General features: G+C 37.0%; 1 protein-coding gene across 3 annotated transcripts in view; it reads right to left on the reverse strand.

Annotated features, from left to right (window-relative positions):
• Lingo2 (leucine rich repeat and Ig domain containing 2) overlaps positions 1-15538 on the reverse strand; it is a 486815-nt gene that overhangs the window by 130370 nt on the left and 340907 nt on the right. The window contains exon 1 of one of the 3 annotated variants that reach the window (XM_051187526.1): positions 15128-15274. The exons of the other annotated variants lie outside the window; for them this stretch is intronic. The gene's annotated coding sequence lies outside the window, so the exon portion shown is untranslated. Of the gene's footprint in view, positions 1-15127; positions 15275-15538 lie in introns of those variants that run through there. 3 annotated transcript variants of the gene reach the window in all.

Genomic DNA, 15538 nt, shown 5'->3' on the forward strand with positions numbered 1-15538 from the left:
TTTAGTTTTAGAATGGAAAGTTTGTGAGAAGTCAAAAAGTCAAAAACAGTCAACCTTGATAACCAGCTTGTTTTCCCTGAGATAATTTATTTTGACATTTGGGCATATGCACCAGGAATACAAACCCTAGTGAACATGCCACTGTAGACTGGTATGACAAATAGAAGCTCCTGCTTTCCAATTTTCCATCAGCTTTTCCTCCTGTTCACCTTAATCCTTCCTGCTGAGGGTTTTGAATGCTTTTGTGGGTTGCCACAGAGGCCTTGCCAGCATCACAACTGTTCTTCTCTGTCCCTGGGCTGGACCAGCCAATTAAAATCAGCTTAGGGAAAGCCTGGGAAGGGATGCAGCATTTTATTTTCTATAAAATATTTCTAGTGGGGTTTGGGAAAAAGAAAGCTTTCAATTTTAAACAGTATATACGCTTGAATGATAGATCAAAACAGCCATGAGGGAAACTGGTACTTGGATGGTTGTTGTGGAAATAACATAATATTTTAAATCCAAGTATTAATTCTGATTGAAAAGCACATGGCAGAGAAGGGGGCCTCTTGCTGGTAGGAATGAAGTAGAAAGAGAATTCATTTATGAGATATTTGTTTCCTAAAACTGAAACTTGCTTGAAGCAAGAGAACCTTTGCTAGATGTTACAAACAGGAGGAGAGGGCCAACAGATCAGAATTTTTTTTTAATATGTTATATGTGTTTAATTCGTTTCATAACAAGGATACATGTGGGAGATTGTATTTGAGAAAGCAACAATGTGGTTGATTGTTGATTCTTGTGTGTATGTGTGTGATAAAGATTAGTTCAATTCAGAACTGAAAGACACATAAAGTCCATGGCCTCAGCATTCTGAACTGAAGGAGGCATACAACTTGATCCCTCTTATCTCTCATAAACCTGGAGAAAATGTTAAAAAGACTATTTCCAAGTGTTTATACATAATAATTTAAATTGAGTATGGATGCTTAAAAACAGAACACATACCTTCATGCCAGACATACCTTCACAAAGTATGTAGATTAGGTAACATTTAACCATGGAAGTGAGATTGAGACAAGGAATTGTTGTAGTACTGGCATAATTCAGAGGATTTTTATCTGGAACTGGGTTGAGCATCCAAGCTGGCCTGTGAATTCTAGAAAATCCACAGTATATTCCTCATGTCCAGCTTTACAACTTTCTCCAATATCCTTGATTTAAAATATGCTTGTATATAGGCAATTATCATTTTTCAAATTTTTATTAGCCCTGATAGCAAGAAGAACATTAGTATGTATTTCCATCTTCCCAAGGAATTTGAAAATATTTGTTACCCATATAGTTGAAACCTATTATCCTTTGAATTTTAGTGGAAGTTTGAGAGGATAAATTTAAAAGTATAGTGAAGAGAAATGTATTTTTATTCTTATTTACATATACTGCAGTGGGTTATAAAAACGGTCACTACTCTTGGAGCTCTACTTATCAACTGGTGGAGTCTAGACAATTTATCTGATTACATCTATACTTTCAGAAGGATTGGAAGATTGGTAGGTAGCCTTGGATACACAACAAGACTGTATTAAAAAAAAAAAAGGAGGTAGGGGTAAGTATATAGGTGGTGTGAATCTACTTAGCCATTTCTTTAATTGGCTTGACTATGGCTTCTTTTAGACAATGGCATGTTCATTATTCTTTTGAAGTTCCTGATCCAGGCAGTCTGCTTCACCTCATAGCTCACAGACTCTGAGCTGCCCCGTGAACAAGCCCAGATTGGATTTCTGGGTAGTGACACAATGCTGCTTTCATTGATTCCATTGTAACAACCAGGCATATCAAGGAGCAGAGTTGCCAAACAGATGATCACCTGACCTCAGATGCATGAGTGAGCTTGGTGAAGTTCAGTAATGAAGACAGCTGACTGATAAACAATTGCTGTTTCGATCCAAGCTGTGTGCTTATAAGTTATACTATAAAAAATTGATTGATAGATGCAAACAGAGAATTAAAATGAGAAAGCTGTTACTGCTATAGTGCAATGCTGCTGTGGTTTGAAAACGAAGGGTCACCTGAGAGGTTCATGTATTGAAAGTCTATTTCCCAGTTGATGGTACTATTGAGAGGATATTAGATCACAGGTATTGAACTTTATCACTGGATTAACCTACTAGTGTGCTCATAGCTGAATGAACTTTTAGGAAGTGCATCACTGGAAGGGCATCTTTGGAGGGTTTATATTGTCCCCACTCTTCTTCCCTTCTCTGGCCACCTTCTCTTCTCCCTTTGCTACTCTCTGTCTTCCTTCCTCTCATTTTCCTTCTCTCCTTACACTCCTAACTGCCATAAAAATTCTATTCTGTTATATCCTCCCCACAGTCATAGTCTGCCTCGCCACTGAACCATAGCAATGGATTCTAAGCGACCATGGACAGAAACCTTTCAAGCTGTGGGCCAAAAATCATTAGTTTACCTATTTCTATTTTTGAAATTGTAGTATAATTTTAGAATTTTTTAAATCTGTTTCTTCCATCCAAGCCATCCACAATTCTCTCCTTATTCCCCTCCAAATTCATGGCCTTTCTTTTCATTGTTACTGCATGCATATGTGCACATGTACACTCATGTATTTCCCTACTCAGTCTGTACAATGTTACTTGTATGTGTGCTTATAGGGCTGTCCGCTAGGTACCACAGAAAACCTCAACTTATCAAAATACAGATTTGTGGAGTCGAGTCAAATGAATATATCTGCCAAACACTCCTTGTCTTAAGGGCCAGAAGACATTGTAGAACGGGGGCAGGAAGATTGTAAGAGCCAGAGAATCAGGGAGTCTTGAGATTGTTTCTTTTAATAATATTAGAAGCTATACCCATAGTTTCACCAAAATGATAGTCTCAAAATGTGAGCTGAACAAGGATGGAAACAATGGTTATGCCAAATTGGATGGCAGAAGTCCATGAATCCCCAACCCTACATGAAGAACTATAGGCAACTAAGGAAAGTTGGAAACAGGGAAGGTAATCTTCCTCAAGGAAGAACACACCAAAAGAAACTTTTCTTTAAGTTTATTTGCTTGGTATTTTATCACAGTGATGGGAAAGTAGGAAATTTCTACTTCAACTCTCTTGAATATGCAAAGGATTGAAGATGTAGATGATGACAAATACAAGGTATGCCCACCCACCCCCCACACATACATGCAAATGCATGTGTGAATAAGAGATTTCTAATTGCTGAGCTCACTAGCAATTGAAAACATCTCCATTTAGGCATTGATCAGCCTGCCATATGCACGTCCTCTGATCACAGGGGCCCAGAATCACTCATCATTGCAACCTGATTGCAATTAGTGTTAGGAAGTCAGACTGACACACTTTATTCTCTGGGTAGACAGTAATAGATATCTAGAGAGAAAGGAAGAATATGCATGAACAGCTGAAGACAGAAATACTCCTCTGCTTTTGCTCTTCTCCGGAATGGTTCCAAAACACCGGGGGGTAGTTTTTCTTGTCTTGATGAGAAGTCTCACTATTAGGAAGTGCTCAGAAAATGTGCTCTCCAGGGAAGCTCTCAGAATATATGAGAGGAAAATTGCTGCTCTTCTCTTTCAGCATGTGTCCCCTGGTGCCCTATTTGGGCTAGGAACTGTTCTAGGCACTGTGTGAGCTACGACAACAAAGTGCTCTACAAAAGATGACTGTGTAGTCTGAGAAGAAATATTATAATAATGAGAAACAGAAATAAACGAATCAAAAACATCAAGTAGCAGTAACTGCTATTTAGATAATTCAATATGGTGAATTATGCAAAGAAAATGAATCAGAGTCCCATAGACTCAGTAGTATTTCTCTGAACTTATATTCTGAAGCCCTGTATGAAATCCAACGAGAGATTATTTGGTTGGCTATAAGGCATTTAAGAAGTGAATTTGTTAAATTCTGTCAATGAAGGAGAAGTACATGTCTAATATTGTTGGTGCCCTTTTCAGATGAGAGTTTCTTGTATGCTTTCCATAGCTACACCAAGAAGGCCATAAGAGGTCATAGGAAGGTGGCCATGCACAAAGGAAAATTATCTTTACTAGAAATCAGACTAGTTGGAATCCTGCTCATGGATGTCTAACTTATAGAACCTATAGGTTGTTTAAACTACTTAATCTGAGGTGTCTTGTTATGGAAGCTTAAAAGCTTACTTCAAAGGAAATTTTTAAAGAAATCTTTAGAAACTTTGTCCTACATTAGAAAAAAAGACACACCATTTAATGCTGACAATCGTTTTTACTTTAAATTTCAACATTTTCAGGGGGAGAGAGATGACGAGCACTTGCTATGGTTATAAAGGACCCAGATTTAGTTCCCAGCACCCATGACAGGCAGCTCATAGCCATCAGTAACCCCAGTTTCAGGAGACTGAATACCCTATTCTGACCTCCACAGGTAAGCATAGGGTGCACACACAAAAAATGCAGGTGAAACATTTATTCACATTAAATAAAAACAAAATAACTCTTTAAACTTAACATTTTTTTCATTGTAATCTTCTACTATTTCTACTCATACATTTATAGGAAATACCATGAAGGAATCAAATTGAAAATTTGCGTGCAGGAAGTAGCTTTATGGAAATCCACTAGTTTGTAAGGCAATTAAAAATAAAATATAGCACATAAAAAGGAGTTTGATCAGTGGTACCATGTATGGATAGAGAACAGCTCATAGAAGAAATGGATTATTAAATGAAAGTTTCAGTGCTAGACACAGGATACCTCCCTACAAGTTATTGGTCAGAGAGTTGTCAAGGTCACTTGAAATAGCGCTTACTATTGCCATCACTCTTTTTTGGTCACAGTAACTAAATGGTAACTTCATTGCTGAAGGCACCATACACTGCGATTGCAGGAGATCAGTAAAAATATTCCACATTTATCATGAAGTTCTCTATTGACTGGCTAGCTGTCATAGTTCTGGAAAGCTACCCATGCTGCTGGGGGAGAAGAGACCTCAATGGGATCATTCAGTGCTAGACCTTCCATGTTACAATATTGACCTTCTGAGCAAAATATGTCCATTGGTACAACAGTGACCTGATTCTTATTGTGATAATTAGCTGCTTTCTGATTTGATTTGATTTGATGTCTATTTCATGGAAGAGCTTAACACCTGGTACTTGTAAACCTGGCTAAAGCCTGTAACTATAGAGATCATAGACCCTTGATAGGAACCCAATAGTAGTATTTCACTAAATAGTCATTGTCAAATGGTTTTTTAAGTATCTACTTAGCCCCATAGGGTTGTGCCATCCTCAGCCTTGGTCAAAAAAGGTGTTTTGTTTGTTTGTTTTTTGTTGTTGTTGTTTTGTTTTTTGTAGGACATGGTGGTACATTGGTAATGCAGACTTGGAACTGGCCAAATTGTGGACACCAGGTTATGTGAGTGCTCAGGTGTGAATGAATGATGCATATGAACTTCCATGGAAGGTTCATGGAACATTAAGGATTGATGGTGAGGAGACACATGTAAAACCCAGAGGATATGAACGAAGGCATGCAATACCTTTCAGACATCACGTGGTTCCTGTACAGCACATGCACAAATTCGAGCCATTGAAAATTCCGGGACACACTAAGGGTAAGTTACTGTCTTTTGGGTTTATGGCTGCTGGGAGGTTGCTCATGCCCCAGTGGCTAGCCTGAGTGGTATGCTGAGCACTGATTGGATTCTGGGGTTAAAAATAATAACAGTAAAAAATAGAACAGGAAATTTGGAGAAAAAAACAGGGAGGTGGGGGGTAATATTAGGATAGTATTTAGATAATGATCTAAATATTGTATACTTATATGAAAATTTCAAAGAATAAATACAAATTATTTTAAAATATTGACTTCAAAGCAAAGACATGAGGAAGAGGAAACACCTTATTTCAATTCATATCTTATCAAGAAAAATGCCATAGTGTTATGCACATTCCAATTAATATGCAAGTAGTTAATACATTGCTTCAATTCATTCATCTCTCCCTGTCACCCTCTGCCTTTTATTTCTAGAAGGTCCACACTGTGTTCTTAGATGTGACAGTCAGATAGTTGTGTTTATTATCTCTGATGATCTCTCAAATTATTTAAACAACTCAAACCTTGTTTTTATTAACTGCAAACTTGAGAAAAAAAATGCCTTCCTCTCTAGGGATACTGAGAGGATTCAACCAAGTAAGATAAATGGAGGTTTATTGCTCATATGAAAATATTTTTCTTTCTGAAACTTAGTCCTTTCTGTTGCTTCCGTAACTAGTCACTTCACATGTAAAGAAATCAGAGGTTTGTCAAGGTCTATCCATGATATGTATGTATGTATGTATGTATGTATGTATGTATGTATGTATGTTTATTATTATTATTATTATTATTATTTAGGATGGTCTATACCTTTCTCCTCTATTCTTTTATTCTAACACCTAGCCAATTGTGATTCTTTAAACCTTATTTCACTCTTCTATAGTTTCTTTGATTTCTAATTCTTCTCTTATATGTTTACTTATTGTCACTTAAGACAATTGGGCCTTCTGCATATTTGTATGATTGATGGTTCTCTGTAACAGTCAGAATTTTATGAGAATGTAGATAATTTTTACTTAGTTTAAAATTTTGTCCTCGGGACTTCTCACAAGGACTAATATAAAAGTCACAATGACACTTCAGAACACTTTAAAAATCTCCATGCTATCCATTTCCTTAAGTACAGCCATTTTGTGTCTTAGTTTTTACTGTAGACAAAGGGCTTGGGTTTGTAATTTGCTAAGGTTCTGTTCTATCTCTGAAATTCTATGACTCCTTTCACTTATCATGTTTTGGAGACATCATACTACATCACACATATTTGTTTCAATAATTCCTGTGTCTTTACTTCTCATGCATATCTTTTTAACTCCAAAAGCTATAGAAGATTGTGTTGTTTAAGGTTTATGAGGGAAGTGTACAATGGTAGAACTTTCCTAAGCACAGTGGACAAAGCAAACAGGCCAGTGCTAATTCACCAACTCAGTTTCACTTGTTAAATTCTATCACTCAGTTTGCTGGATCTCTTTCATCCTTCATTTCTAAGGATGCTGTGTAGTTTTTCTCCTTGATACATGAAACACCATAAACTTTTCCACTTATCTACTTTTGTGGGTAGGGGGGATGGTGAATCATCAAAGCTACTTCAATGTCTCTTACACTTATTCTTTTGAAGAAAAAAATAATAATTTTAGAACCCCACTTCATGTTTCAGGACATAGAATGGCAAAGTCTAAAGTATAGTCTGTAAGAGTAAGAGTTGTTTTGAAGTGAACACCGATATGAGCATAAGAGCAGTGTGAGTTCACTGATACTCAGATGGGAGCAAAGAGCCAGTGGCACCGCCATAGCCTTGCTAAGATGGGGATAGTCAGGACTGAGTGTCCTGAAATTAGCCTTCTCTTCGCACTGGATTCTGAATTCTCTCTCACAGCAGTTATGCCTGGTGGCTCAATCCCAAGTGCCATCTTTGAAAGGGAACACAGACGATGAGGTTCCTTTAAAGGTCATTATTAGGACATTTCCCTATTTAAAAAAAGCCTGGAGGATGGGGGTATGAGCTATCTCTCTCCCTCTCAGAAAGAAATTTGCTTCTGAAGACTCTTCAGGAGGGTGCAGAACTCTAATTATTAAGCAGTACGCTGCACTTGATGCAACAATTTAATCCTTTGGTACACTTCCATCTAAGAAGTGAAGTGCAGGTCAAAATTTCTTTCCTTTTATACTGGCTATTGATCTTTTTGTGCTCACTCATTGGCACCTTCATCTCACCTAGAAAGTTCTACTGCTGACATCAAATGCAGCAGCAAAGAGAAGGGAAGGTAGACTCTCGCAGGAAGGTAGCAGTTTGAGGCCCAGGCTTTGCACTGCTTTGCTTACTAGGCTGGTTAGGGGTAGAAAAGACAATAATAATAATATGCAGCACAAAATGGGATTGTTTGTTCCCGGCAGCAAGGCTCTCAAAAGACAATAGCTAACAACCCTTCATTATTTATCACTAGCATTCAGTTTGAGCACTTCTTTATTTATTACTTTTTAACATAAGTACCTCATCATCAAAGTCTTCATTTGTTTTGTACATGAGGTTAAGTCTCAGAAAGGAATGCCGAAGTAAAGAAGCTAATGTATGGGTATCAGCAGCAAAGGCAGCCTAAGAAAGGGTTAAATCTGCTCTTTATCTTTAAAACATTTATTATTGTTGTTGTTGTTATCATTATTGTATGCTGTGTGTGTATTGGAAATTCACATGCCCTGATGATTTCATGGAGAACTGTGTACAATCAGTTCTCTCCACCTGCACACCAGTTCTGAGGATCAAACTCATGTCTTCAGGCCTGTACAGCAAGCTCTTTACTAATTGATCCACTGTGTTGAGCCTATGTGCCATCTTTCACTCCATTCCACAAAGAGTGGAAATAAAATACACTGACATCATCAGTTCTTATATGCCTTTAAATGAATTACACAGAAAATAATTGCTCTAGGGAACTTTTAACTCTGGCCAGCTGTTTCATATTTTAGGAAGAAAATAAGCACAGGAGATTTTGCTAGCTCAGAGTAATTGTTCTTCTGATCCTCTATTAATTCAGCAAATATGTCTACCCTTTCCCTGAAACAGCTTACAATGTATTAGGAAAGGGGAGGATGGATGATTATTATAGTACAGCCAACTTAACATAAAGTTCATCCATTTAATTGCTGCAAAAATATACCTTCTGCTTATTAAAAATAGATGACAGTGTCACAATAGAGACATACAGAGTCTTGAAGTTCTACAGTGGGGAAAGATACATCATTTTGTAAGAAGTCATGTGATATGAATGTGGTATTTAAACCATACTATAGAGGGTGTAGTATTTATTATTAAGACCAGGACAAGTAAATCTATAACAACAAAACTGAAACATTCAGGGTGGGAGAAAGCAAAATAGGCAAGACTGCATATGGATGCCTGGCTGGAAAATAACACATGTCCTTTTGTTCTAAATGAATAGCAAGTTAGATGATTGATATGGACCTTCTTGGGAGCCACACAATATATAATGCAATGCATCAACATGTTTCTGTATTTCATTGTACTATAAGCATTTTTAAAAACCTAAGGATGAATTTACAAATGCACTCTTGCATTGGTAAGCACCAGGAGACCTTCCTAACAGTGAAGCATTAAAACATGCATCCAATTTTTGCAATGGCACTGAGAAAGATTTAGAGCTGATTTGTTTTGGAAGTGCTGGTTACTGATTATTTTCTCAAAAGAGTAAAATAGACATATATTCTATCTGCAGAACAGATAAATAGGTATATGTCCATTTAGTTTTAACTATAAAACATAACTCTCACCAGTGTTATTTATGCTAAATTTTTGGAAACACACTAAAATGCATCAGGAAGGTTCTATGAACCCATTGAGAATACCTCTAGCAAGGTATTAAACCTAAATACATAATAAATGGACTGCAAAATAGAAAATTATCCCTACCATCTTTAGAAGAGGCTCCCTTGTTCTCCAGTCTGTGATAACTGTAGAGCACAGACTGAACTGTGTCTTGAAAAGGGAAGATGAAAGAGTTTCAGCAACCTGAACATCAACAACCAGAACAACGTTGTAAGGCTTTGGCTTAATTAAACCCCAAATATAATGAGAAAGGATTCAGAAAACATGAGTTTAAATGTGAGAAACTTAGACCCAAAGCCTGTAACATCAACTTAGCTAACTGATCCTTCTGTGTGTGTTAAAAATTGCAGTGGTATTCCACACTCATCAAACTAAGACACACTTATTAACCTGTCTCTAGTAAGTGGGAAATGAACCACCCCAGCTAACTTTACCACAAAAATATGGGAAAATGCACTGGGCAAAACAAATGAATAAACAAGCCCACTGCAGTTCTCACCTACCTCAAATTTACAGCATCCCAGCCAAATTAATTAATATATTTTATTAATCATAAAATGTTTCCTTATGTCCATATCATGGAAAAGTTAGAAAATAAAGTGGAATAAACAAAAACTGCAATTTAGTTTTGAAAGCTTTGAGATACACTTAAAATTCCAGTTGAAAATGGATCCTTAAACGTTAATATGGCAACTTAACAGGTAAATTTCCCTTAAAAAAAATTAGAGAGAAACAGGATTGATGCTAATGGAACCGAGGAGAGAATTAAACAGAGTATAAAAGCTTATTCTGCTATCCCAATCACAAAGAGATGTGGAAAACCAATCTAAGGTAATTCAGTTCATCACAAAAACACATTGTCCAATTGGAGGCACTGCGAATAATACCTTAAGGCCTGTCACAATAGATGGGAACAGTCTTTCTTTTATTCTGAAGCAATCTCTTTGTGAAACTTTATTTGTATAGCTAACAGTCTGAATGAGGGAGAGCTTGTGAGGATGTGTGCACAGTTCTCGTTGCCCAGGAAACTGGGTCTTAATTTCTAGTGGCTGAATGCCAAGGAAAACAGGCTACGAGGGAGAGAAGAAACTTCATATGACTGAATTTGTTGGAAATATTCCGTGTGTTAAAGGGTTTAGCTTTTGAGTTCACAATTGGAAGAGTGTAGCTCTTCCTTTTCTCCCTGCCTTGGATTAAGTGCTCTACAAATCACAATTTGATTTATAGTTGATGTAGCAAGAAGGTGATTATCATTCACAAAATTTTTAGATTTAAAGTAGAAAAAAATTATGAATGCTGGTGCCTCTTCAATTCCTGTGAAACTAACACATAATTATCCTTTTGACAGCTCAAAGCAGCTTTGGGGAAAAGCCTATGGTTTCAATTTACAAGGTGGTTCTTGCCCAGACCTGACATTTGTGTACTCTGTGAGGTATTATTTAGTGGCTCACAACAGACCTACTTTAATTGGAACAGAAAATGCAGAGAGGAACAAAAACTTATAGCATCATATTCAATAATATAGGTTGTATATTGATTTATTTGCAATTTGTCTGGTTCAACTTGGGATTTGGGGGGGTTATATATTATCCCATAGATTTATATTTTAAAGGTTATTGATGACTTTGGGTTCTCGAGCCCAAATCAATTGTAATCTATAAATCTGTGCCAAAATCATATACAGCACACTAGAAAGAAACAGGCAAACAGAAGATGAGACACAGGGAAAAGAGCTATAAAGGAATTGTGGTTAATGCCTTGCCCTTGCCAGCAGCATACTGATTCCTGGACAAACTGAGTAACCTATAACCTAACTTAAGGCAAATTTTGGATATTAGTGAACACTTTTAGTTTTTCTTCATCCACACAATGGAGGCTGACCCTGAACAGGTCCTTTCCCAATTCTTACAATTTAAATTTAAATTTGTTATCTTTGATTCTGCTTACTCCTTTCTGTGGTCTTCATCTCAGCTGGGCTGTTGCATTCCCATGGAACCTCCTGGGTGACAAAAGGACCTAGTCCTTTTTGTACTTGGAGGCACTGCAGCCAGTAGATAGGAAATCTAAATGAAATCGGCTGAGTCTTCCAGCAGCGAGCCACACACAATAGGACAAAAGAATGTAAAATCGTGTCCTTATAAGAATGCTCCACAGAGAAATACCCGACCACTTCTGAAATGTATCTTAGAGAAATTGTTTTACTTGAGGAAAAATAAAAGCTCTTCTAAAGATCACCAAATAAAGGAAAACCGTGTGCCTAAAAATCCAGTTTCTTCTTATCCCACTAGAATATAAATCTGTGGAAATAAGTGTGAAGACTTCAGAACTGCTGAATAATATATTTAGCCTCTGTGTTATTAAAAATAAATATCCTGCAAACATGTAACACTTAATGCTGTTTTACATTCAGAAGAATGGAAAAATTTATAGTGTTGCCAAGTATAAGGGCCATCATCTCCATTTTATGTATGGGAGAGAGGAAGGGATGAATTGACTTTGCTGTGAAATCTGCACTGAGATGGCTGCACTCTTGAACTTCATGAGAACAGCAAATGTATTTCCTATTAGTTTGCTCCTTTCCTTCACTGTCTTTAGTTGCCTTAGACAGGTCCTAAAGGAGTTTAATATAAAAATATAAAAGACAGTAGTGTGTGCTTCCTTAACATCTAGATTGATGACAATTCATAAGAAAAACTATGAAAAATTATTTTATGATTGGTCTAGCCTGTAAGATACAATTAACAGCCATATAGTTTTTTATGATTATTAAAATATATTAGTAATTCCTAATGAAACACACACACATACACACACACACACACACACACACAGAGAGAGAGAGAGAGAGAGAGAGAGAGAGAGAGAGAGAGAGAGACTAGAAGAAGAAAGAACTCACAAGTGTTTATTATGCCTCAGTAGGGTCTATGTTAATTCAAAAGCCTCACAAAAACAGGTATCTTGAGGGCTAGTTCTGCACAATTGTTTTTTGCATAAAGGGCAACTGCATTAGTACATTTGAATGTTCTGTCCATATTCACAAAGGTGCTAAAAGGAGTTGGAACCAGGGATAGATGTATGCATCCTAAAGCTTTATTTATTCATTGTTTTTAACCATGCTTTCATGTAGAGAACCAGTTCTGTAGGTTCATGTGACCATGAAATCATCCGTCTACTAGACTGGCCTTCTTCCTGAGGGTAAAAAGTAAAGTTATTCAAGAATGACACTAACTTTCTCTTTTCTGGTTTTTCTATTTCCAAGCCATCATCACAATAAAACTTCAGTGACATGTTATAATGTATGTAAGCATATACCTTGTTGTATATCATTACATTTCAGGTGAATGTAATTTATTTTCATGAACTCTGTTGTGAAGTGGGTGGATTATTCCTGTATGCAATGTGACTAGTATTGTTTCTTTGCTTATGTCATAGCTTATGTCAAAAATTATGTGTCACACTTAATGAATATCATTTTGTTTTCTGGGTGTTGTCACTTGCATCTGTAATCCTAGCTGCATTTGAGGTTGTGGCAGATAAATCACAAACTGTCTGAACATCATAATAATTTTAAGGGTAGCCTGGACTACACAACTAAAACATAAACACTAAAAGGGCTGTAATGAAGTTCACCAGATAATCATTTTTCCTCCTCTTTTTTTACTTTTTATCTTCAGGTGAAACTCTAAACATCTAGAAAAATACTGAGTCTTATGTCAGAATTTCCTTCCCAATTTTGCACTCACCTCTTTCTTATGACCAAAGTTAAACCAAATATTCGAAAGGATCCGACAGTGTCATCAGAGGAAAGGAACCACTTCATAGGTCCAGTAAGAGTAGTAACAGTTTTCTTAGTTTAGAAGAGTTGAATTTTAGTATCATAAAATTAAAATAAAAAAATAAATGTTGATAATGCAACGCAGGGAAGAGCCATCCAAACAGAATGAATTGGGCACCTCCATTGCTTTGGCTGTGTGAAAAGAGAGGGCTATGTAGATTTGATTCCAGCATCAATGATCAATGATAGCTGATCAATGATGTCTCCCTCTCTCTCTACTCATCTGCAGGTATATCCTTCCCAAAGTCTCACTCTCAAGAAGAAAGGACAATTTTCTCCATAGAAGGGACCTGCCTTCAGATAAGGGCAAACTGTCTGTGTGATGCCCACACAGACTATAATGTGCAGCATATTCACAACATGGAATATCAAAACTGTTTTGTTACTGACCTTCTGACTAAAATTAAAAGGTAAGGAATTCAATTTTAGTATCTAATAAAGTCAATTATGAGGTACACCAGATCTTTTTAAATCTAGCCTATTGTGAGTGTGAGTATGTAGATAACAAGAAACTTTTTACAAAGGAATTGTTATCTGTAAGGGACAGTGCTGAGGATTCTCAAGAAATGTCTGTAAGGACAAGTAGCGCCTTTTGAGGCATGCACTTGGCTATAACCTCAAGAGTGTCATACACATTAACAACCATTAATTCTTTCTCACCAGAAAAACTCCTAACCCCATCTGCATTTAAACTATCTGATCTCATCCTATTACTTTGAGAATTATATTTAAAGTTAACATGGTAAAATTTGCACAACTAAAGTTTGTAGGCAGGATCTAAAATCAAACTTCAGAGTAACTAAGTTACTTCTTTTACAGGATAGTAGATCTTCAGTTGTTTCCCATCATTGGTACTTTCATGACCTAGTACATATGAAGAAAGGCATATTTTTCTACATGCATTATATTCATAATAGTATACATTATAATAGGTATACAGTCCAATCAAACAAGAAACCAGGTGTGGTAGCTCATACCTGCAATCCCAGCATGTAAAAGATCCACATCAGAGGACAGAAGACTGTTTAAGGTCAAGGTCTGCTTCTGCTGTTTACTGAGCTCTAGGCCAGTCTGGTTTAGAGAGTAAAGCTCTGTCTCACAGTACAGAGAAAGAGAGAAAGACAGAGAAGGACAGAAACACTGACTGACTTTGTAGAAAACTTTTTTTTAAAGTTATTTTGTCTATTTCATGTAGACAGTCTTTAACTTTGCGATGTGTGCATATATGCATATGGGGGTCTCACATGTCTGCATATGTCCTTCAGAGGTCGAAGGATAGAGGAGATATCATGGATTTCTTGTTTCTTTTCTTTCTTTTTTCTTTTCTTTTCTTTCTTTCTTTTTTTTTTTTTTCAAGACAGGGTTTCTCTATATTGTTTTGGAGTCTGTCCTGGAACTTGCTCTGTAAACTAGGCTGGCCTCAAACTCACAGAGATCTGCCTGCCTCTGCCTCTGCCTCCCAAGTGCTGGGATTAAAGGCGAGCACCACCAACACCCAGCAGGTTTCTTATTTTCTATCACTCTCCACCTCAGTGGCTCAGACACACTCTCTCAATGTTTTGTCTTGGCTGACTGGCCAGCAAGGAAACAGGATTTGTGTTCAGTTTCTAGTCTCCAAAGCTAGGGTAACGGTCCATGCCTGTTTCCATTTTTGTTTATTTTTTTATTTTTGATATTAAAATATAATTACAACATTTCTCCCTTCCCTTTCCTCCCTCCAAACCCTCCCACATGCCCCTCTCTGCTCTCCTCTGAATCCACGGCCTATTGCTTTTTTCATTAATTGTTATTGCATGTGTGAGTGTGTATATACACACATATTCCTAACTGTAACCTGTTGAAGTCATATAATGTTACCTGTATGTTGACTGCCTTTTAGGAAGGAATAGCAGTAGTGGTGTATTGGCAGCTGGCGATTTGAATTCAGGTCCTCTTGTTCTCACTGCAAGCCCTTTTATCCATTGAACCATCACCAGGTCACACATGTGATTTTTGTTTTCCAATTTACCTGAGTAAAGAGAGATCAAATTTACATTTTCTTAGTGAGTTTAATATTGTCTTTTCCAGTGATACTCTATTGGCTGCCAGAGAAATGGGATCACAATTAAAGCTGCTGCTATCATTGCTGAGTTATGTTCTGGGACATAGCTTCAGAAAGAGATGGAACAAACAGGAAACGCTGGAAGAGTCCGTGTTTTCTCCTCTGGTAAACACCCTGATTTTTCAACATTTTCCGTTAAGCCTCTATAGTGAGCTGCCCAATGTGGG

Source organism: Phodopus roborovskii, unplaced genomic scaffold (assembly GCF_943737965.1).
Source record: "Phodopus roborovskii unplaced genomic scaffold, PHOROB, whole genome shotgun sequence".
NCBI lineage: Eukaryota > Metazoa > Chordata > Mammalia > Rodentia > Cricetidae > Phodopus > Phodopus roborovskii.